The sequence below is a fragment of the Tursiops truncatus genome, chromosome 5 (assembly GCF_011762595.2).
Source record: "Tursiops truncatus isolate mTurTru1 chromosome 5, mTurTru1.mat.Y, whole genome shotgun sequence".
Classification (NCBI taxonomy): Eukaryota; Metazoa; Chordata; class Mammalia; order Artiodactyla; family Delphinidae; genus Tursiops; species Tursiops truncatus.
Window position 1 is genome coordinate 70,157,938 of NC_047038.1, and position 23,819 is coordinate 70,181,756.

The 23,819-nt window shown below is 37.9% G+C and overlaps 1 protein-coding gene across 1 annotated transcript in view; it reads left to right on the top strand.

The window, feature by feature from the left end:
* Nucleotides 1–13,643: 13,643 nt before the first annotated feature.
* Nucleotides 13,644–23,819, top strand: part of ATP10D (ATPase phospholipid transporting 10D (putative)) — a 94,960-nt gene continuing 84,784 nt past the window's right edge. The window contains 1 exon segment of the mRNA XM_019928231.3: nt 13,644–13,888. The gene's annotated coding sequence lies outside the window, so the exon portion shown is untranslated.

The following is a 23,819-nucleotide window of genomic DNA, read 5'->3' on the forward strand; positions in this document are numbered from 1 at the left end:
GGCATATCAAGTGCTCCATTAGTCTTTCTGATGACTGTTCTGTGTCTGCAAGACCTCCCTCTTCTGGGTTGCCACCTCTTTTAATCACTGTACTGAAAGCCTCCGCATCTGTGAGCTGTTAAGATTTTAGCCAGTGGTTCTTAATCAAGATAGCTCATTAGAGTCACACCAGAGAATGTTTGAGTGATTGATTTTTCACTTTAAATATACTATACTTTTGTTTTTTAAATAGCTTTGTCATTTACATACCATAAAATCCTGCCATTTAAAGTAAAGTTTGGTGGGGTTTACTAAATTTATCCAGTTCTTCAATCATCACCACATTTTAGCGTGAGACCATTACCATGCCACCCCCCAAAAATCTCTCTTTGTGCCTGTTTGCAGCGAGCTTTCAAAAGAAAGTAATAGCCAGACCTCACCCCCCAGACCAATAATATCCGAATCTCTTAGTGGGTAAAGTAAGGTACTGGTGGGGTTTTTTGATCCCTCTGGTTTTATTCTATTGTTTACTTTGCCTAGAATCTTCTCTCCATCCACCCTCAGCTCTCTCCATGCATAGTTAGTAGACCTAGTGAATTCAGACACCTTCCCCAGAGAATTTTAATTACTGCCTCGCCTGTGTTTCCATAACTCTTTTAACGAACTTCTATTAGAGTCTTTACCGCATTGCATTGCAGCTGTTTGTTTACAGGCTGCTTCTTCCATTGTTCTGAGAGCTCCTTGAAAAGCAGAGGCCATGACACATTCATTTTCATATTCTAGACAGTGTCTGGCATGAAGCAGACTCCCCATAAGTGTTTCTTGAATTCGGAAAGAGAAGAGGTGATTAAAAAACAAAAGAACTATGAAAAGCTTAGGCAGTGATTCAAGTGAAACTTGACTACAAATTAGAATCAACTGTGGAGAAATCCCTATGACCAGATCACACCCAGACCAATTAAGTCTGAATCTCTAGCCAGGGAACTGCTCCGTTCCCCCAGCAGTATTTTTTTTTTACCTCCCCATGTGATTCTCCTAATGTGTAGCCGAAGTAGAGAATCATGAGGTTAAAGCCTTAAAGGATAGTCCAAAATTGCCTCCTTGACCAAAATAGCTCTGCCCCATTGCCTGAAATATTTAAATTTGCTGTTACTTTACCTAAAGAGAGCTAAGAAACACAGGTGGATGAATAGATATCTGTTTAAAAAATATATAAGCCCCTAGCAGGCCCAAGAAAGAACATTGGGATTCATATAGTATAAATTACTGAAGTCCGATTACTCTCTTCCTGACATCTCACTTGAAGAACCATTATGAAATAGGAGACTTAACTTGGGTAGAAAATTGCAAGTGTCAAAGCAAAAATTGCACTGAACAGTGTCAAACAGGCAAGCAAGACTTTATTCAAGGCTCTCACAATAAGAATGAGAGAGAGAACAGAACTCACCCTCACTGAAACAAAGGGCAGGAGGATTTTTAAGTGATAGTATGTGAGTGAGAACACACGACATCCGTATTCGCTAACTGGCTTTACCCAAAGGAGCAGTAAACTTTCTCGTATCTTTGTGACAAGAGGCAGTTTTACGACTTGGAGCAAGGCACCCACCAAAATTAGGTTCTTACCCTTCCACAGAGGCTGAGAGATAGGGGTGCTGTCTCCTTTGATATTACATCTCAGAGAGATGGCTCACAAGCTCTTGAGAAAAATATTCCTAAACTGTAAAACTGGCAGAGACCTTTTTTTTTTTTTTGAAGATTTACATCTCAAAGGGGAGAGAAAGTAATTATAATTACAAGTTTTCTAAAGAAAATGTTCTCTGAAAGTGGAAGTCAGGTGTTTAGTCAGGAGGAAGCTTCTCTAAAATTTAGTCAAGCTGGGAAACTTTAAGGCAGTCTTGGTCAAAAGACAGATCATTTTGAAACATGAAGAGTGAGAAGTAAGCCCAGAAAGATTGCTCATGAAAATGCCTCAACAAAGAGTTTTCAGCAGCAAAGTTTAGCATGAGGGTATTGGATAATTGGGAGAACCAAAAAGAAAAGCTAGAAAAGGAGTTAGGGAATTTTTGGAAACAAAATGTTTTGCAGTTTTCCCCTCAATAGCATGGTTGATATCCAGCAGATGAAAAAGGAAATTCTTCCGTCATCACCTTCTTCTTCCTGAAGGGACTCTCAGGTTTACGTTCCACCCTACCTTTCAGCTACGCAGGAAAATACCCATAGCTGCAATCACCAACTGGCCTGAAAAGGTCATTCTAGCTGGTTAATTGGTTTACTGCGTGAGATCCATTCAAATGTAGTGTCTGTCCCCATACTCTCTTATTACATTATTTCCAAGCTTGGTTTAACAATAAGAGGAAGCCATAGGGAAGTTTGCCCTGCACTTGTTCCAACAGTGTGTGTTGCAACTTGTTGGGGAGACTACTTTTGGTTTTATCCCCAAATCACTGGAGCTTTGTTTTTGTTTTTTGTAGGTTCTAATTTTTTTCCACCTTCTATCCCCCTGCTTCTCCTTCCTCATGGCTCCCATTACAGATACACACTCTTTTCTGCCTGAGTGTGTCAGTTTTTAACCTGTAGTCAGCTTAACTCAGCATTCCCCAAACTCAGTTCTATGGCTTCAGGTGTATATTTTTTTCTGCCAATTTACTGTTCTTTTCATTGGCACTTAAAGGTATTTTCTCATTTTAGTTAAAACTAAATTTAGTTAACTAAGAAAAACACTCTATTTTTGTGTTTCTTCCTGGGAAAATTAGATTATTTTTAACATATTTTTGAAACTCAAGGAATTACAATGCAGTAGGGGAGGGTTTTTTTTATTTATTTAATTAACCAATTATCACAATGAGGGTTCCATATTGTAGCATTTCATCAATAGAGGAATTATAAATTAAATAACGTATAGTCATATAAAAGAATGCTGTATGCACTTAAAAGAAAGGAACTTATTTACTACATCAATGAGAATAGATCTAGATTTTAAAAATATGTTCAGTGAAAAAAGATGTGGAACTTGCTGACATACCACATAACTGTCATGTATACTACTTAAAATACAAAAAAAAGTAGCAGCATATATTATATATGTATCTGTTTAAGGATCTGTAAGGTCACACCACATATACATGTAGGTCCTGGAAATTAGACTTGGAGTAATGTTTAAGGGGACTTTAGTGATAGCTATAAAAAGAAATGAGATTGCAAGCACATAATCCAAATTGGTAGCTGTAATTCTTTCTGAAAAGTAGGAGAGTGTAAATTTGTTTTATAATCTTTATACTTTTCTAGATCACTTAAATTTACAAAAAGAAAACAAAAATGAAAGCAAAGATTACATGATAGATCTAAGCCAGGAGTTCAGAAGAAGGGAAATGTACCATCTAGCTGACCAGAGACATTCTGGTAAAGGAATAAGTAGGATTTGGAAGATGGATTGAATATCCACAGGCAGAAATGGATGAACACAGCGATCTGGTTGCAAGGAATTATACAAACCAAAAAGGCAGATAATAGAAGGCAATGTCAGTCTAGATCCAAAAATTAGTAAATTTTTAAATCAAAATTTGATGCCAGGAATAAAGAAATTTCTAGTAGAGTATTATGAGGAATATTCAGGTCCAGAGTGAAGCAGATAGTTTTTATAAGGTAGCCCTTCTGTTAACATTGTGGCTAAATTATAGAGCAGAGCAAGAGGAAGCAAGAACTTGGTCAGATAATTACAGTGTTGACGCCAAACTAACATTAGAAGGCGTCTGATTCATCTTCCTCTTACAGAAGAAAAAACGGAGGCCCTCAAAAGTTAAAATCACAGTGGCCCAGCCCCAAACAGACTAACTATAACATCAACATCATTAGAACACAATTCAGTAAGGCTAATCACGTCTTGACTTTCTTTGACGGTAAAACAGAGTTATCCACTTGACTTGCTGGAATGTGAGAATGATAAGTAATTGTAGTGTATGCTCTAGACAGTAAGTTTTTAAAATTTATGGATAAAACAGAAACTTTCATAAATTCATTTTTGTTAAATTCATTTTATTCTAATCTATTTTTATGCAATAAAGATTTTTCTAAAATTCAAAGAGATTTTAGTATAGATTAAACAATGTAAATTGAGAGCCTATAAAAGGGTAACGGAACTCTGTCTTAGCATTTATAAAAGCTGGTTTAATGGAATGTACACTCACACAATATTTTAAAGAATTCTTATAAAAGCCCTATGCCAATGACAGCAAATGGATTTTATATAAACAGTAATACAGTAACCTATGGAGGGACCATGTGGGATTGCTCAGAACCTAGCAGGCCTGAAGAGCACACTGCACATCATTAGTGCCTTCTTTTAAGAAAAGAAACATTAAAAAATCTGATATTGTAATAGGATTCATTACCAGGCTCCTTTAGTAATGAACTTCTCTAGAGCATTTGAAATAAAATTGGACTTACGGAAATTCAATAAACACACCATTTTTAAGAAACATCATTTTGATAGAGAAATATTTGTCTTGCTCTGCACTCACTGTGGGTTCAGTAAATGTGTCTCCTCAATGACAGATGGTCCAAATTAGTCTGAACATTAAACATTATACCCTGGGTGGACTTAAGCAGTAACCATTTCCAGAGGAGTCATCAATGCCAGCATGTGCCAACAGAAGCAGTCTCAGGCACAGCAAGGATGCGAGCCCCTTGGGGGTCTAGCCAGCCTTCTTTTTTGCCTCTCCATTCTGCCTGTCTCATCCACTAAGGCAATTGTTAGGATACTTTTTAGATGCTTCCCTTCAGGTTTCAACTAATACTTCAGCGGATGCCCTGAACTTCCAATTGGGCACTTATTAACAACCTTTTGAATCAATTGGAGATAAAATGTGAGCCAGGATACCTTGCCCTTCTGTTTTGGTAGTTTAAATATTTGGTCCCCTTGCATTCCACAAGGCCCTTGTTTTGCATATCTTTTTCTTTAAAGTCTATTTTCTTATTTTTTGCTCACAGGGGCTTTCACAACTGTCTTGGCCAATCTTGGGATCTTGTATTCCAAAATGTAACCTCAGTATCCAAGATAAAGGAAGACATTGACTTTGTTTTAATTTGTAATGTATATTTACAGTTTAAAAGCCATAATAAAAGGAAGACCCACGTACCGACCTGTGATGGTTAATTTTATGTGTCAACATGGCCAGGCCACGGTACCTAGATATTTGGTCAAACGTTATTCTAGGTGTTTCTGCCAAGGTTATTTTTTAGATGCGATTAACTTTAACTCAGCTGATTTTGAGTAAAGCAAATTAACCTCCATAATGTGGGTGGGCCTCATTCAATCAGCTGAAAGCCTTAATAGAAAAAGACTGGCCTCCCTCAGGAGTGAGAGAGTTCCGGAGGCAGACTGTCTTTGGACTCAGACTGCACCATCCACGCTTCCCTGCGTCTCCAGCCTGCCGACCTACTTTGTAGATTTTGGATTTACCAGCCTTCCAAACCATGTAAGCCAACTCCTTAAAAATCTTTCAATCTCTCTCTTTCTTTCTTATTGGTTCTGTTTCTCTGTTTCTTTCGTATTGGTTCTGTTTCTCTGGAGAATCCTGACTAATATATCACCACTGAGTTTAAGAAACAATAGAACATCCTCAGTACCTTTGAAGTCCACTGTGTGCCCCACCCAACCCTCGTACTGTTTACTTTCTGTTGTGATTTCTTGGTAATGGAGATACTTTTTTTTTTTTTTTTGCGGTATGTGGGCCTCTCACTGTCGCGGCCTCTCCCGTTGCGGAGCACAGGCTCCGGACACGCAGGCCCAGTGGCCATGGCTCACGGGCCTAGCCGCTCCGCGGCATGTGGGATCCTCCCGGACCGGGGCACGAACCCGCGTCCCCTGCATTGGCAGGCGGACTCTCAACCACCGCGCCACCAGGGAAGCCCGGTAATGGAGATACTTGATGAGCAAAATCACTCAAGGAAGAGATTTGGTATTTCATCCAATAGATGGTAGGAAATACACTCATTCAGCGTGGAAACTTGCACTAGGCTTAATGAAGCACCTAAGTAATTATAATATCACTTTTTGTTTGTTTAAGCTTTATATATTTTTTCATTTTTATTTTATATTGGAGTATCATTGATTAACGATCTTGTGTTTCAGGTGTACAGCAAAGTGATTTAGTTATACATACACAAGCATCTATTTTCAAATTCTTTTCCCATTTAGGTTATTACAGAGTATTGAGCAGAGTACCCTGTGCTATACTGTAGGTCCTTGTTGGTTATTTATTTTAAATATAGCAGTGTACATGTGTCAATCCCAAACTCCCAATCTATCCCTCCCCCCACACTTCCCCCCGAAACAAACCATAAGTTCATTCTCTAAGTCTGTGAGTCTGTTTCTGTTTTGTAAAATAAGTTCATTTGTATCATTTCTTTTAGATTCTGCATATAAGTGACGATATATGATATTTGTCTTTCTCTGGATTACTTCACTTAGTATGATAATCTCCACATCCCTCCGTGTTGCTGCAGATGGCATTATTTCCTTCTTTTTAATGGTTGAGTAATATTCCATTGTATGTATATGTACCACATCTTTATGCATTCATCTGTCGATGGACACTTAGGTTGCTTCCATGTCTTGGCTATCGTAAACAGCTCTGTGATGAACACTGGGGTGCATGTATCCTTGCAAACCATGTTTTTCTCCTGATGATAATGTCACTTTATCACTATTTAAGTCATATATTATCTGTCAGATGGAACATCAGCTGGGATTCTGCTAGTGAGCCTGCCCACGCTGGGGCTCTTCCCAAGACGCTCTGACCCCATGACTCAGAGCAATATCATTCCTGCAGGCCACACAATCTCCACTGTCGGCTGGGGCTCTGCTCCTACTCATTTTTCTTATGACAGGGAAGATATGACCATGCAGAGATTCTTGAATGCATCATTTCCTTTCCACACCACAGCCACTTCCTTGTTTCAGGCCTTCATTTCATCTCTCTCACACTGCGGCGTCTGTCCTACCCGTCACTTTTAGATCAGTTTATTACAGCACAGGTCTGACCACAATACTCCACTCCTTCATCTTGAAACCTTCTTAGTGGAGTCCTAATTCTCTTTCTCTCCTTCTCTGCTATGCACTGGTCATGTAAAAACTAAAAAAAAAGTCTCAAATGTGGCATATACACCAAAGTCTTTGTGTTTTTCCTCTTATTTGTGGTTTTGTATTTTGCCAGAGACCTTTATTTTCCCATGAGGGCATTCCTACTCATAAGACCCATTCCAGTGACATCTTATATAAAACTTTTGCTATTTCCCTATCTTTTACACTCCCGTAACACCTGAGTCATACCTCCATTATAAACACTTTTATTCTATTAGCACTTTGCAAATTGGTATTAAGGTTCTGTGGTGGTATTTAAAGGGAGAGGGTAGAAGATGATTCTAAATGAAAAACACCATGCTCTACTTAGAATCATCCAGCCCTGACAAGGATTGTTTTCTGCTGGGCCAACCAAAGGGGCCTGGAATTTTCTTTTAGAATGATTAAGTCCCAAGAGGTTCCTGGGTCTCATTCTAATCAGCTTCTGGTGTGCTGCCCCACTAGTTTGCCAGAGCTGCCTCGGCATGACTGAACCCCAGCTGTGGACACCTCATAGCCTGATAGGGAAATGAGAAGTAAAAATAAAAGCAGCAGGGGTAGAAAGGGGACACAGCATTGGAGGTACCAAGATGGCATTGTCATCAGGAGGAAGTGGTTGGCTGACAACTGGAAATGCACATGTAAAGGTCAGTAGAGGGCAAAAGAAGTCTGGAAGTCCTCAGCCTAGATACCAAAACTAAACCCATGAAAATGAATGAGATTACCAGGGTAGTCCTTAGAAAGATCACTGACATCTAAGGTAAAGAAAAAAGCAGATGAACCAGATGAGAGTCTTTAAATTTTTTTCTTTTTAATTAAAATTTTTTTAAAAAACCCCTTTTTTTGCGGTACGCAGGCCTCTCACTGCTGTGGCCTCTCCCGTCGCGGAGCACAGGCTCCAGACGCGCAGGCTCAGCGGCCAGGGCTCACGGGCCCAGCTGCTCCGTGGCGTGTGGGATCTTCCCGGACCGGGGCACGAACCCGTGTCCCCTGCATCGGTAGGCGGACTCTCAACCACTGCTCCACCAGGGAAGCCCCCAAACCTTTTTTTTAAAAGAAAACAGCCAGAAACTCCTCAAGGGAGGAGTTCCACATAATGTGGAATGGTTATCAAAGTTAGTTGTGACAGTGGAGAATGTGAGAAAGACTGATATTTGACAATTGGAATTGTGACCTTTGATAAGTTTCAGGGGAGAAAAAAGAAACCAGACCACAGGGACTTAAGGAGTTAGCAAGTCTTTAAGACATGTTCCAGTGATGAACATATAATGTGGTAAGGAGAGAGAAAAAAATCATAGTTTGATCTGAAGAGATAGCAAGATCAAGAGAAGGGTTTCTCTTTTTTTTTCTTTCTTTTCATAAACTTCTTTCCTTCTCTCCCTCTTTTCTTTTTTCTTTTTCCTCCTCCTCCTTCCTCTTAGTATAAAGAACATATATATTCATCTCTAACTTAAATATCTGTGGGCTGAGGGAAATAATCCCGTGAAGAGAAAGTAGTGATTGAAAGAGAGGTAATAATTGATAACATAAACCCCTGGCCAAGAGCTGGCAGCCAGAGATGATCGACTTCAGAGAGAAACAGAACTCCTTCCTCTGAAGAAAGGAGGGCACTTTACATAGAAATCTAGGAATCAGTGACATTCACACATCAAGGTGGCTTGGGTCCATCTCAGTACGTTGCATGATCGCCTGTTGTGAGTGAAGGTGGTGAGGCTGGGTTTAGACTGGTGCCTGGCGCTTGGCGGGTGCTCAGTAAATGTTTGTTAGAAGAGGAGGGCTTGGCTCAGAATGTGATAAGGAATTATTTAAAGATAAACAGAAAAATCATTCATCAAGCGTGTGGATTCCATTGAGGTAACTAAAGTTTTCAGAGGAACCATTCAGCTTATTTTCATAACATTCTCCGGCAACACAACCCAGAAATATACAGGGGGAAAGCAGCCCGTCTATAGAGTCTCCCCAGGGTTGAGAACTGACAAGGTGGACTTGTGGCAGGAAAAGGGGTAATCGCTTTCTTAAAGTCCCTTGGCCATAGCTGCTCAGGGAATTTGTCATTGGCCTTCTTGCACATCTGGCCCAAGGTTGTATGCCATTCCTTAGAGGCCAGATCCCATCTTCTCTCTAGGTAGAGTTATCGCCCATCCTCTCATCTTTCCAAAGTCCTCAAACTCCTGCCTTTTCTGGTCAGTAGGGGAAAGCCATCAAATCTAGAGAAATGTATACTTCTTATCTCAACAACATCTAAATTCAGACAAAAGCTCTGGAGACTACCTTTGCCTAAGTCAGGGACTGATGAATTCTCTTTCTTAAACTAAAGGGCCATCAATCCATGTGAGGAATTCTGCTACTGTTCTATTAGGCACTTTTCATCATATTACAAACAGGATCCAGAAGGAGTTAATGGACATATCTAGAATGCTGGGACCAGCTTGAATCTCTACCATTACGGAGATTCCCTTTTTGATATTCTGTGCAATTATTGCATTTCAAGGGTTTTTTATAAGATTAAAACCCAACCTGTTCTCATATGGAAGAAAGTGATTCAGGGAAGGAAATGTAATTCCTCTTTTTAAGAAAATGTGCAAATGTAATTCCTCTTTTTAAGAAATGCACACATATAAAATTAAGGCCTAAGTTTACAATTGGTAATAATGACGTATATATCCTTGTTGTTTCTAAAAAAGATAGAATTTCTACTCTCAACAAGGCAGTTATAGCCATAGCATGGTTTTACCTTCCCCCCACCCCAAAAATCATTTAATATGCACCGTCCTAATTCATTGAAAGCTATACTGAATAGTCCACAATAGAATATGCATTCTCCAGTCTTTCATTTACTAGCTTTACTGTCTTGGGCAAGTCACTTTATCTCTCTGTATCTCAGATTCTTATATCTAAATAAATGCTGAACTCATAGGGCTGATATGAAGATTAATGAGGTAATAGATGTAAACGCCTTAGAACATTGCCTAACAGAAATGTTTTACTAGTGCTCAGTAAATATTAAGGAAAGAAAAAATATCTGGTGATGATGTTACCAGAATCAGGGCTCATCTACAAGGCATAAGCCGTTATTGCTTGAGGCACTGAACTCTCAATTTTTAAATTTTTTTTTGGTCCAAAAGTTAGAATGCCAATCCTGGGAAATATCCTTATCTGTGCTTGAGTCATACTTTGTTAATAAGTAATACAGAGAAAAAGAAGTGGTTGATTATGAATCATGAAAAATCAGCTTGTGTGTCACTTTAGACTTTTTTTTTTTTTTTTTTTTTTTTTTGCGGTACACGGGCCTCTCACTGCTGTGGCCTCTCTCGTTGCGGAGCACAGGCTCCGGACGCGCAGGCTCAGCGGCCATGGCTCACGGGCCCAGCCGCTCCGCGGCATGTGGGATCTTCCCGGACCGGGGCACGAACCCGTGTCCCCTGCATCGGCAGGCAGACTCTCAACCACTGCGCCACCAGGGAAGCCCTTGTGTGTCACTTTAGGAACACTGTTACATGTAAAATATTTGGAGGCAAACAAAAAACATAGTTTTATGTGTTACATTTTAAAGTAGTGGCCTGAAAGAATGAATATATTTCTCTTTCACATCTATCTGGATAAGAAGTATCATAGCACAGGAAGAATCATGACTTCTGTTTTCTAAAACAAACAACGTTTTCTGATAAAGTCTTAGTTCACTGCTGCCATGCTAATCTTTGAGTATGTTTAACAGACGAGAAAGCAGAAGCCAGTGAATTGATAACTATCACTTATTAAGCTCCTATTATTTGCTTTACACAGTGATAAGCACTTCAGCTATATGACTTGATGTAATTTTAACAGCACTGAGGTAGACATCATTGGAGTCATTTTACCTGTGGGGCTTAGAGATGGTATCCAAGAATATATATCTAAAATTTGCAGAGCTAAGATTTAAAGCCAGGTTAAATCCAGTCACTTGACCACTATGCCACGTTTCCTGTTGGCAATTAATTATGAAGTTGTTGATATTGAGATACTACTAATTACAAATTTTCCAACTAAAAAAGATGAAATTTCCTTACATCTATACTATATACTTTGAATATTTTTTCCTAAAGCTTCATGAGGAGATAGGCACATAAAATTTGAAAATATTTCTGAAACTACAAGGAAATAAATATTTTAAGTTTGACAATGGTGTATGGATTAATACTTACGTTTTGGTACCCAATGTATTAAATCAAAGATTTTATGGATATTTTTAAACAAAATGGAAACAATCCTATGAGAAATGTTAAATACTAGAGAAATATTTGCAAAAACAAACTGAAGCTCACTTTAATAGTGGTTATTTGCAAAGATTCATAAGTATTAATTTTTTTCTTCCAATTTTATTGAGATACAAGTGACATACAGCACTGTATAAGTTTAAGGTGTACAGCGTAATGATTTAACTTACACACATCATGAAATGATCACCACAATAAGTTTAGTGAACATCATCATCTCATATAGATGAAAAATAAAAGAAAAAAAATTTTTTTCCTTGTGATGAAAACTGGTAGGATTAGCTCTTAACAACTTTCTTGTATATAACATATAGCAGTGTTACTTATATTAGTCATGTTGTTCATTACATCCCTAGAACTTAGTCATCTTGTTATTGCAGAAGGTTGCACCTTTTGACCACCTTCACCATACAAAGATATTACATTATTGACTATATTCTCCACGCTGTACACTTCATCCCTGTGACTCATTTATTTTGTAACTGGAAGTTTGTACCTCTTAAATGCCCTCACCTATTTCACTTATAAGTATTAATTTTTAAAACTTGATTAGATATATTTAAATCGTAAATGGGACACATGCTTCTTCCGTTCAGTCAAATGATACAGAAACAAATGGAAAGCTAGTAATGTCCCCTCACTCTTCCGTTCCCCTCACTCTTCCATCCTTTCCCTCTGAGTAAACAATTTTGATGTGTCTCTTACCATATTTTTACATTTATATTAAATGTACAAATATATAAGGCATAAGTTGTATTACAAAGTGTTTTACATTATTCTGCTACTGCATTTTTTAAACTAAAATATAATGTAGATTTTCCTCTAAGACAACTTAAATCTTAGCCAGTAATTCTCAAACCCTTGCTGCAGATTAGAATCACTTGGAGAGCTTTTAAACAACCCACCACCCCACCCCCAAAAAGAGAGAGATTGCCAGAACTCCATCCCCAGAGATTCAGGTTTAATTGGCTTGGGTGGGGCCTTGGCATCAAACTCCTCAGTTGACTGATGTGTGGCTTGTTAGAACCTCTGATTTAAGCAATTCAGATAAGCTGCAAAAACAGCTCCCTGCCTGAATTGTCCGGGTATGCATCCACTGAGATGATTACAGCATCAGTGCTGATTTGGGAAACCATGGAAGGCCCATCTTAAATTTTGTCTCCTCAAGAAGGTCGGCTATCAGATGGGAAAATTGCTTCATCTTTTGTATCATGTAAGGGAGAGTCACATGACTGCAAAAAGGGCTACCAGGGCCAGGAGTTTCAGAGACCACGTAAACGACAGTCTGCTCTGTTAGGCTAGGTTTATTCCCAGAATTGACTAATCTCTATAGAGATTTGCCCTTGCCTGAAAAAGCAGCTTTCCTGAATTAGCTGTCGCAGGAAGTCACACCCATGACTTGTTTCTCCTTGTTTAGGAGCGGCATCTACTCAGTGGCTGCAGGAACTTGTTTGGCCTCTCCAGCCTGGCCTGGGAGAGTTTGCAAGTCTCCCAGCTCCATCAGTCCGTCCTGATGGGCTCTTTGTTATTCGTGAAACATTCGTAGGATCATTTAGTTTTCTTCACTTTTGCCACATATTTAAGAAACATTGGAGAAAATGGAAGATAGAGATACAAAATAGAGTTGTGGAGAGATTTGCCCCTTCTTTATCTTTGTGGGAGAGAACAACTGGCAGCCAGTGATTATTACTATTTGGTCTGAATTATTGCCACTGTTGGTTCTGCCTTCTCTGCATGCCCTTCCCTTTCTCACAGCACTTAGTCGGTCGGAAGTTTTGAGAGACCAGATGGGTTGTTGGAATTTACTTAGGAGAAATATTTTTTTAAAAGCTGTGAGTTTTAACCTAGCAGACCATGGCAGGACAAAGCCACATTACATCGGGTGAGGGAGGGAATAGAAGGTCAAGAAGTGAGAAAAAAGACCAAATCAGAATTGTGGTCTTTTTCTCAACTTCTTTTCTAGTTATACAACAACAAGTTTAAGTTTAGATTTGACCCCTTTACCCTCCAAAAAATAACTGCCAAGCGTTTCAAGTCTAGGTAAATGGGTGAACTGTTGAACGGAATTTCAGCGACACAAGCATGAACCAAACCCCAAGGGCAGTCAGGTCCTGGTCTCCTGAAACTACTGCCGCAGGCAAACAGGAATCTCTGTCCATCAGCTGGAGCTGGGAAGCCCCCGGGCGGCCAGCCCCGCCCCCTACCCCTGACGTCACGAGAGGTGGGGCGGCGAGCGATTGGCCTTTCTCGGGAGCTCCGGCCGCTCTGCATCCCGGCGGACAGGCGAGCAGGGGTAGAAGGGACGCGGGAAGGAACAGAGTGAGGAGGGGTTGCCAGCTCTGCCCAGGCGGGGCTCCGGCTCCGGCAGCTGAGCTTGGGAGTTGTCTGAGAAGTGATTTTTTTTTTTTTCCTTCAGAGTCAAATGGCTGGCATAGAAGCATAACCCGCCTACACTCTCCGGATTTGTGCTTGGTTCTTCTCTTGCATCTTGGGACTTGTGATCATCATGCTGTGATGTGTGCCCAGAGAGGAATTGGTAAGGGTGAACCAGCGAGCCTCTTGGACCGTTTCCCTGCCTTCCGTTTCACTACCCGCGCTCTTTTCCTCTCTGTTTCTTTACTCTCTCTGTCTCTCTCTCTCCTCTCCCTCCCCCAATAACTGTGTTCAGGTTGGATGAAGTGCCTCTAAACTGGAGTTCAGGGCTTCTGTTGAACTTAAAAAAAGAGAGAGAATCTTACACCGTTTTCAGTTTCTTGATTTCAGGAGAGGGATTATTTTATCTATTCTGAATGCTGGGTTTTGTGAAAAGATAAATTATGCACACACACCCTTTGTCATCTCTTTGTGAAATCGAACAGTTTAAAGCAATTTGGGCTCTGTCTCAAAGGTAATGGAAAGAATGGGGGTTGAAATTTTAACGCAGTAAATAAACCACGGGTTGATCCCTTAGGAAGAAAAAGGTGTTTGTGTTGGAGCTTGGTCAGAAATAGTTTTTACAGGAGCGCTACCAAAAAGCCCGCGTTCTTGCCCGCAAACACTAACTTTGCAGAACTTAATTGTTGTTTAGGGCACCCTTTATCTTACATTATAAAATAAGTAATTATACTTTATACAGCAGAGAGACATCTGGCTGGTTAGTGAAACCTCCATTCTGGAGGGTCGGGCTTCCTGTGCCTTCAGAAATGATGTATTTAAACTACTCTTAATCATAGGGGTATGTTAACTCGGGTATTTAGAATGTTATCTAAATAAGGCCGAAGATTCTTCTTGCTTCTTTTCACGTTAGTTCTTTCCAAGGAAAAACAATTCCATAGTCTGAGAGCAAGCCTCTGACTCTAAATCAACCTTGAAAGATGACCCACAAGGATGGGGGCTCCTTATCCGCCAGTGTTACTGTATCAGAAAAGTGACTCCAGAGGAGATAATTATTTTAAAATTAGGCTAGGTCACATTTCTGTGAGGAGTACCATCATAAAAAGATATTTGGTGACTTGTTTAGAGCCAATATGTAATACATGGTCATTGTAACAGTAAACTCATTCAGTGTCCAGGTGCAAGCCCTCACTCCAATCTTCCCCAAAAGGTAATGTCTGCTCTTTCTGGACTCTTCTATTCCCTTTACAAATGCATACCTACATTGAGATAGTTTGTTTTTATCAAAAGGAGATCATACTATATATGTTGAAAAACAACTCTCCAACATTCAAAAAGTTTTAGAAAGTTTTAAAAAGTAACAGTGTAACTGCCAATTTAACGTGTTAAATTGTATGAAAAAGATGGAGAATCTAAGCAGTCTAAAACAGGATGTCAGGACTGTTTGACCTCTGCATAGCAAGAACTGAATACTTATTCAATACGATTGCTTAGTGACTAAATAGAATTTGAATAGGATATCATTTATTTTGATATCAGTAAAATGGAGGAAATGCTCAGGATTTGATTATAATTTGTAATAGAACAGAGATGACTCACCTGTTAGATGAATGTACTTAGAATTTAAAAATTAAGGGGTAAAAATGTCCACATATTCAAGCCTTCATTACAGGTCTTATTGTCTGATCTAGTTGAAAGTAGTCTTTTTAATGAGGGAAAAGCAAAGAACATGCTACAAACAAGATCATTTGGGGATTCTCAAAACCCAAAGCATTAGCAGCTGAGCAGCTTTCCTTATCACCTGGAAGAGGTTTGTTATGAGTGTATTCTCTTAAAACATTTTCCCCTTCCTACTGTGAAAGAATTTCAATCTAAAATGGATAGAATGGAAAGTCTCCCGCATGTGCCTTTAGGAAAACAGAACTTAAAGACTGAGAGACCGATTTCCCATAAATGCCTGATTTACAGAAATTGATAAATTGGAATTTTCTTAAATGTTAGGACATTAATCAGAGGTTGCCTCGTTATCAGTCTTGGAAAGTTTTGTCTTATGGTTTCCAGAGCAAGAAATGAAGAAATGATCCAGGTCGGGTTGGTCTCAAAAAATGAGCTGAATTGAGTTTTGCTTGTATGACTAGACTGGTTTTGTCTGCTCAGGGAATTTTCAAAGCAGGTCTCAATTTGTTTTGACTTTAACAGGCTCTCATTGAACTCTCCCCTCTTTACATGCCCTGCCCATCAACACAGCCTATTCCAAACCCTCAATGGACTCACCTGTCGCTTGCTATAGTTCACGTGTCGTGAATTTCAATTCCTCTGCTATTCCCAAATAAACTCATTTGTTTGAGCTTGCCTCAAATAATTTAGATGGACATTACTACTGTGGATGGATTTATTTCATTTCAAAAACCATCTTAGTCATAGAAACAATACTTTTCACAAAACTAGTATCACTGTTAGAGTACGAAGTTATAGTGGGACTAGTTTCATAAATGAGTGTGGCCTTAATGGAATCTTTTATGCTGCTCAATGAAGGGTACATTCACGCAACTGTTAGAGGTAGTACTATGGGAATATGTATTAAAACCTGCAAATGTTTGTAGAGTTTGACTCAATAATCCTAGGTCTAGAAATATATCCTATGGAAATCATCTGAATTCCATATGAAGATTTATAAATATGTTCATTAGTGTTATCTGTAATATGGAAAACTTAGAAACAAAATAAAGCCCCCAATAGAAAAATATTTAGACAAATTAAAGTATTATATATCTGCTTTGATAAAATTCAGTTTCCTAAATATTTTTGAAAAAATTTCATGATTTAGAAAGGTCCTTGTAATGTATTAAGTGAAAAGAGCAAGATTTAATACTGTTATCTTGAATGTGTAAAATGCAACTTTGAAATAAATATATTATTTACTCAGTAAGCTCTTACTATATATATATATATATATATATATATATATATCAGGCATTGTTCTAAATTAACAAACACTGAACAAGACTGTGTCGCTTTCCATTTGCATACAAGTTCCTGTTTGTATCAACGGGTAAATCCACTAATATAGCACATAGAAAAAAATAGATTTTAAGGTGGTAGAGTTATAGCTTTTTATTTTTCTTGATATTCTCAAATACTCCACAGCAACTATTTTTATAATCACAAAAATGCCATTTTGAAAAATATTGCCAAGAAATATAACCAAAATTAAAAGACAGATTGTAAGCTTTATACTATAAATGCCAGTATACCCAATAAAAGATATTATAAAAAGCAGTGAGAGCTAGATGAACACTTCTATAAAAATGATCTCGAAAGAAAAATAGACATAAGTGGGCAATTCACAAAGGAAAAAAAAAGACTTTTCTAAGGTTTAGGGGAGAGGGTATACTAACCTCCTAATCAGAGAATACACAGTATAGCAATAAGTTACTCTATTTTCACACATCACAATTAACAAACATGGAAAGCAAATCAAAATGTGTGAGGTTGTTGGGAAGACTAATGATACGGAAAAATGTTCATGAAAAAAATGAAAGTAAGTTACAAAATAATATCCTACTTCTGAAAAAAAATTCAATCTATGCGTAGAAACTATTTGTGGAGAATAAACCAGATGTTAATAGTACTTATTGGGTAGTGGGATTATAGATGATTTCTGTTTTTTTGCATGGTATTCATCTTTAGTTTCTACAATTTCTACAGTGAATATATTGTAGTTATCAGGGAAAAAAGTTGCTATCCTAATGAAGCAATTTGTCATAGAATGAAGAGCACATAGACAATATTATCTTTCCCCTCTTTTACTCAAAGCCTCCACAGTCTCATTGTGTGTAATTCCATGTCAGGTTTCATTGTTTCTGAATTATATTTGCTGGTGAGAATATTTGGATTATAAGGGAAATCAAAAGATAAAACTTATTCTAGTCACATTCACTCTTCCGCCCCCAGCTGTTTTCTGAAATAACCAGTGTTTGACTGATTTGAGCTTTATTCCTTTTCATTTCCTGTTGATCACATCTGCAAGGGTCTCATGCTGATAAGCCTTAATTAAATACTCCTTAATTTGTTTTGCTAAAAGTTACTTATTCCATTTAAGGCCATTCTGAATGAAGAAGATGAGTACAGCTGCATTTCCATTACAAAACGAACTTACAAAATTTCAACTCTTTATGTAGGATAAATAATAAAAAAATCTTAGTATCTTGGTTATAAGGTGAAAATTAGTTTTAAATTATCCAAAAACATTGTGAAGTCTTTCTTCAGTTTATAGTACTCATAATTACTTAGCACTATGTTTAAGCATTCTCATTCCCCTTACAGACTATAATAATATATAGAAGGTTCTAGTAAAAATCTTAATTATCCTTTCTTCTTCACTAAAGTCTTTCATAGACAGGTATTCTCAGATGCTTTCATGACAAAGATTCTCTACTAATCTGCTGTGTCCTTCAGCCAACAAATTAACATGTCTAACTGCCAGGTTAGAAAAATGCCTGAATCATTTTAAGAAAAAATTTATAGAAGTATAGTTTACTTACAATACCATATTAGTTTCAGGTGTACAAAATAGTGATTCAATATTTTTATACATTATGCACCATACGAAATTATTACAATATCATTGACTGTATTCCCTGTGCCGTACATTATATCCCTGTGACATTTATTTTATAACTGGTAGTTTGCACCTCTTAATCCTCTTCACCTGGTTCATCCATTCCTCCCTCACCTCCGGCAACCACTAGTTTGTTCTCTATATCTGAGTCTGTTTCTGCTTTGTTATATTCGTTGATTTACTAGATTTCACATATAAGTGAAAATATACAGTATTTGTCTTTTTCTATCTGACTTATTTTACTAAGCATAATACCCTCTAGGTCCATCCCTGTTGTCACAAATGACAAGATTTCATTATTTTTTTTTATGGCTGAGTAATCTTCCATTGTACATATATACCACATTTTTTTTAATTCATCTATTGAAGAACACTTAGGTTGCTTTCATATCTTGGCTGTTGTAAATAATGCTTCAGTGACCATTGAGGTGCATGTATCTTTGTGAATTAGTGTTTTAATTTGGGGGGATAAAGATGCAGAAGTGGAATTGCCAAATCGTATGGTAGTTCTAGTTTTAATTTTTGAGAAAACTCCATACTGTTTTCCATAGTAGCAGTGCCAATTTACATTTCAATCAACAGTGCACAAGTGTTCCCTTTTCTATACATATTCACTAGTACTTGTTATTATCTTTTTGATGATAGCCTCTCTGACAGGTGTGAGGTAGTATCTCATTGTGGTTTTGATTTGCATTTCTCTGATAATAGTGATGTTGAGCATCTTTTCAAATGCTTGATCATCTGTATGTCTTCTTTGAAAAATGCCTATTCAGATTCTCTGCCCATTTTCAGTCAGGTTGGTTTTTTTGATATTGAGTTGTATGAGTTCTTCTGAGATATTCTGGGAAATATCTTTTCCCATTCAGTAGGTTGTCTTTTCCTTTTGTTGATGGTTTCTTTTACTGTGCAATAGCTTTTTCATTTGATGTGGTCCCATATATTTATTTTTGCTTTTGCTGCTCTTGCCTGAGGAGACATATCCAAAACAATACTGCTAATGGGACATCCCTGGCAGTCCAGTGGTTAAGACTCTGCACTCCCACTGCAGGGGGCAGGGGTTCACTCCCTGGTTGGAGAGCTAAGATCTTGCATACCACATGGTGCAGCCAAAAAAGAAATAAATAAAATACACATTAAAACAAATATTGCTGACTGATGTCAAGGAGGGTACTGCCTATGTTTTTTTCTAGGAGTTTTTTGGTTTCAGGTCTTTCGTTCAATTTTTTCATTCGTTTTTCAAGTTTATTTTTGTATATGGTGTGAGAAAATCATCTATTTTCATTCTTTTAGATGTAGCTGTCCAGGTTTCCTAACACAACTTATTGAAGAGGCTGTCTTTTCCCCATTGTATATTCATGCCTCCTTTGTGATGGATTAATTGAGCAGATGTGTGTGGGGTTATTTCTGGGCTCTCTATTTTGTTGCATTGATCTGTGTGTCTGTTTTTGTACCAGTACCATACTGTTTTGATTACTGTAGCTTTGTAGTAAGTATAGTCTGAACTCAAGGAGCATAATGCCTGCAGCTTTGTTCTTTTTTCTCAAGATTGTTTAGGCTAGTCAGGGTCTTTTGTAGCTTAATACAAATTACAGGATTATTCTAGTTCTGTGAAAAAAAATGCCATGGATATATTGATAGAGATTACATTGAATATGTAGATTGCTTTGAGTAGTATGGACATTTTAACAATATTAATTATGCTGATCCATGAACACAATATATCTTTCCATTTATTTGTGTAAACTTCAAACTTTTATCAACATCTTATAGTTTTCAAGGTAGAGGTTTTCACTTTCTTGGTTAGCGTTAGTCCTAGGTATTTTATTCTTTTTGATGTGATTATAAATGGGATTGACAGTTCATTATTACTGTATAGAAATGCAATGGATTTCTGTATATTAATTTTTTATCCTGCAACTTTACTCAATTCATTTATTCTAATAGTTTTTTTGGTGGAGTTAGAATTTTCTGTATATAGTATCATGTCATCTGCAATTAGTGACAGTTTTACTACTTCTCTCCCAGTTAGATGCCTTTTATTTCTTTTTCTTGTCTGATTGTTGAGCCTAGGACTTCCAGTATTATGTTGAATAAAAGTGGGAGAGTGGGCATACTTGTCTTGTTCCTGATTGTAGAAGAAAAGCTCACAGCTTTTCACTATTGAATATGATGTTAGCTGTGGGTCTTTCATAAATGGCTTTTATTATGTTGAGGTATGTTCCCTCTGTACTCACTTTGATGAGAGTTTTTATCATGAATAGATTTTGAATTTTGTCAACTTCTTCTGTGTCTATTGAGATGATCATGTGATTTGTATCCTTCATTTTGTTATTGTAGGTATATCACATTGATTTTGTGGATCAAATCATCCCAGGAATAAATCTCACTTGATTATGCTGTATGATCTGTATAATCTTTTCAATGTATTGTTGGATTCAGTTTGCTAATATTTTGTTGAGGATTTTTACATCTATGTTCATCAGGGATATTGGCCTGTAGTTATCTTCTTTGGAGTGCCTTTTTCTGGTTGAGTAAGTGTGTGCACGTGCCCTTTAAGGGCAGAGTCTTGGTTTCCTACAGCCCTCCAGCTCTCTTGGTCATAGCCTTGCTGGTTTTCTAAACCAGTTAAGGGGACTCGTCTTCGTGGTGCTGGTGCCCAAGGTTGGGGTGCCCAATGTGGGTCTCGAACCCCTCACTCCTTAGGGAGGACTTCTGAGTTTGTAATATCCCCTTTTGCTTGTGGGTTGCCCACCAGCGGTGTGGGTCCTGAATAGACCACACCTCTGCCCTCATCTCTGTCTCAATGTGTGTGTGGTTTGTTCATTTGTTTGTTTAATAGCCTTAATTATAGAAGAGCTGTTCTGCTAGTCTTCAGGTCATTCCCAGAGAGAGTTGTTCTTTTGGTGTGTCTGTGGGAGGAGGTGAGCTCAGGATCTTCCTCCTCTACCATCCATCAGATTCCTGATACCTAAATCTGAAGCATTATTATACTTTTAAGATTCATAAACCAAGAACTGAGAGAAAAAGGAATGCTTTCGATAAGGCAAGGGAATTTTGAAAAGTAATTCTTACTGTGAGTCCTAAACTGACTTTCGTCTCCCAAATTATCACATTTCATTTTGAGCCAGGCTAGTGCAAAAGATGAGGTCTGGTGGTCCTTACTGCCCAATTTGTCACATTTTTTGCCTGCTTGATTTGGGTCATGGTCAGGATGGGTGGGGTGATGATAGGAATGTGTGGATAAGGTATGTTGTATTAAGAATGCAGTGTTGGAAACGAGCAGAGGACAGGAGTAGAACCAGTACAGGAGGGATAGAGCCAAGTGGGGGAAATGAGAGCGTGGCTCATGCCAGGTTGTTGCAGTGTTGCCCTCTCCAGCTTTTGGTGTTGCTGTGTCATCGAGGTGCACTCAGAGATACCTTTGGAATCTCTAATTCCACTCCTTGTTAGCTCACTGGTAAACTGTGCTCTGAAGCACATTACTCAGTTTTTCCAATCTAGTCTCCCTGCCTTTTCTCCCCCATTCCAATCTGTCTTTTATGCCTCTTGCAAAGAAATCCTTTAAATGTCCACATCATGTCACACCTTCTCAAATATCTTTGACTTCCCATTTCCTTTAATCTAAATATAAATTCTTCATCTTAGTAGGTAAAGACTTATTATGACTAGATTTCCTTCTTAATTTCCCATCCTTTCTTAATTCGTATTTGAATCTCCAGCCATGTTGAACTACTCAGTGTTACTTAACACTGGGTTATAGGGGTTTCTAGCCTCCTTGCCTTTATTCATAATATTTCCTTTTCTAAAATCTACAAATCTCTTCTGTCAGATTCTCAACATTTCCCAAGACTCACTTAAAATTCTCTCTTTTGGGAAGCCTACTCTCTTCTCCCTGTCTGTCTTCCAACCTCGTGTCATGCATTCTCATAGGATGTTCTATTTCCCTAAATGTATGTGCTACACGATTACCCTAGTGTTATCTTTTTTTGTGAATTGAGTATTTTGACCTGCTCTGGGCATGTTTGTTCATTCTCAAAGAAAAAGCACTGTGCCTAAGACAAGGTAAAGGAAACGAACACTAGAAAGTAAGCTCCTTTAGAAGGCAGAGGTTTTTTTCTATTTTGTTCCTTGATTTATCTCTGTTATCTGTTACAATGTGTGGCATATAGTAGGAGCTCAACAAGCATTAGCTGAAAGAATGAAGTTGTTGAGCACTTCCAGTGTGCTAGGCACAGTGCTGATACTTTGATTTTATAAACCTCCTTACAAAACTTTGTGAGGTATGTGACGTTATTTCCACTTTACAGATGTGGAAACTGAGGCTCAGAAAGGCAAAGAGCTTGTGGTAGGTGGCTGACTGTGAATCTGACTGACCATCAGTATCATGTGAACATTTTAGAGCTTGTGTTCTTTCTACTGACTGCAGATGCATTTGTTGTTTTGAAAACAGCTGATTATAATATCACTTCTAATTTAAAATGGATATGTTTTGGAGGGTGGAGAGCATCTAGTAATTATTGGAACTGACCACTTATCATGAATCCAATTTATAATTCCAGTGAACACTATCCACTTCTTTTTAATATCATTTGTAGCTTTCATCTGTCTCTTGTTGCTGTTTGTATACTATACTTAGTAATACTTGGAAGCCTTGGTGACAATTTAAATACAGTCATCCCTCCTTATCTGTGGGGGGGTTGGTTCCAGAACCCACCATGGATACCAAAATCCACAGATGCTAAGGTCCCGTAGTTGGCCCTCATATCCTCCGTTCTGTGGTTCAACCAACCATGGATGGTGTAGTACTGTATTTATTGAAAAAAAGGTCAGCGTATAAGTTGACCTACACAGTTCAAACCCATGTTGTTCAAGGGTTAAGTGTATATGTGTTGAGACAGTTTAAGTAATTGACATATAATCTATGCTTTTGTTACTTTAGGTAATGTGCTGAAGTAATTTTTATCCACAGTGAAATAATACTTTTGTATGGAATATTTATATCATATTTTAAGTGACCCAAATGCTTCCAGAATTGAATCTTTAAATAGTTTTTAGAAATTAATGAAACCTCTCATTCATTATACAGAAATATTATTTAATAGTTCAACTAAAATAATGCCTGTCTTCATCATTTATCCGTAATGCCACATACTTAAAATTTTAGCCTTTTTGTTTATTTGGTTTATATTTCATAGCTCAGGTTAATGATCTGCAAGAGGCCTTTGGAAAACATTTGATGTAGTCTATTTAGTTTTATGAGTATATACCATCTTTCAGTGCCTAAATTCTTTCCACTTTAGCTACAAATAACTCCACTTCCCAATTTCTTTTTTCTTTTTTTATCCCTTAGTCTTTTAAGCATTTTATTTTCTTTTGCTTTTTACAAATTTCTGTGGTGACTAATCCAGAAAATAATTGCCCTATTTTTGTGTATAAAAAGTAGTTTCACTATTATTTTAAAACAATAATATAG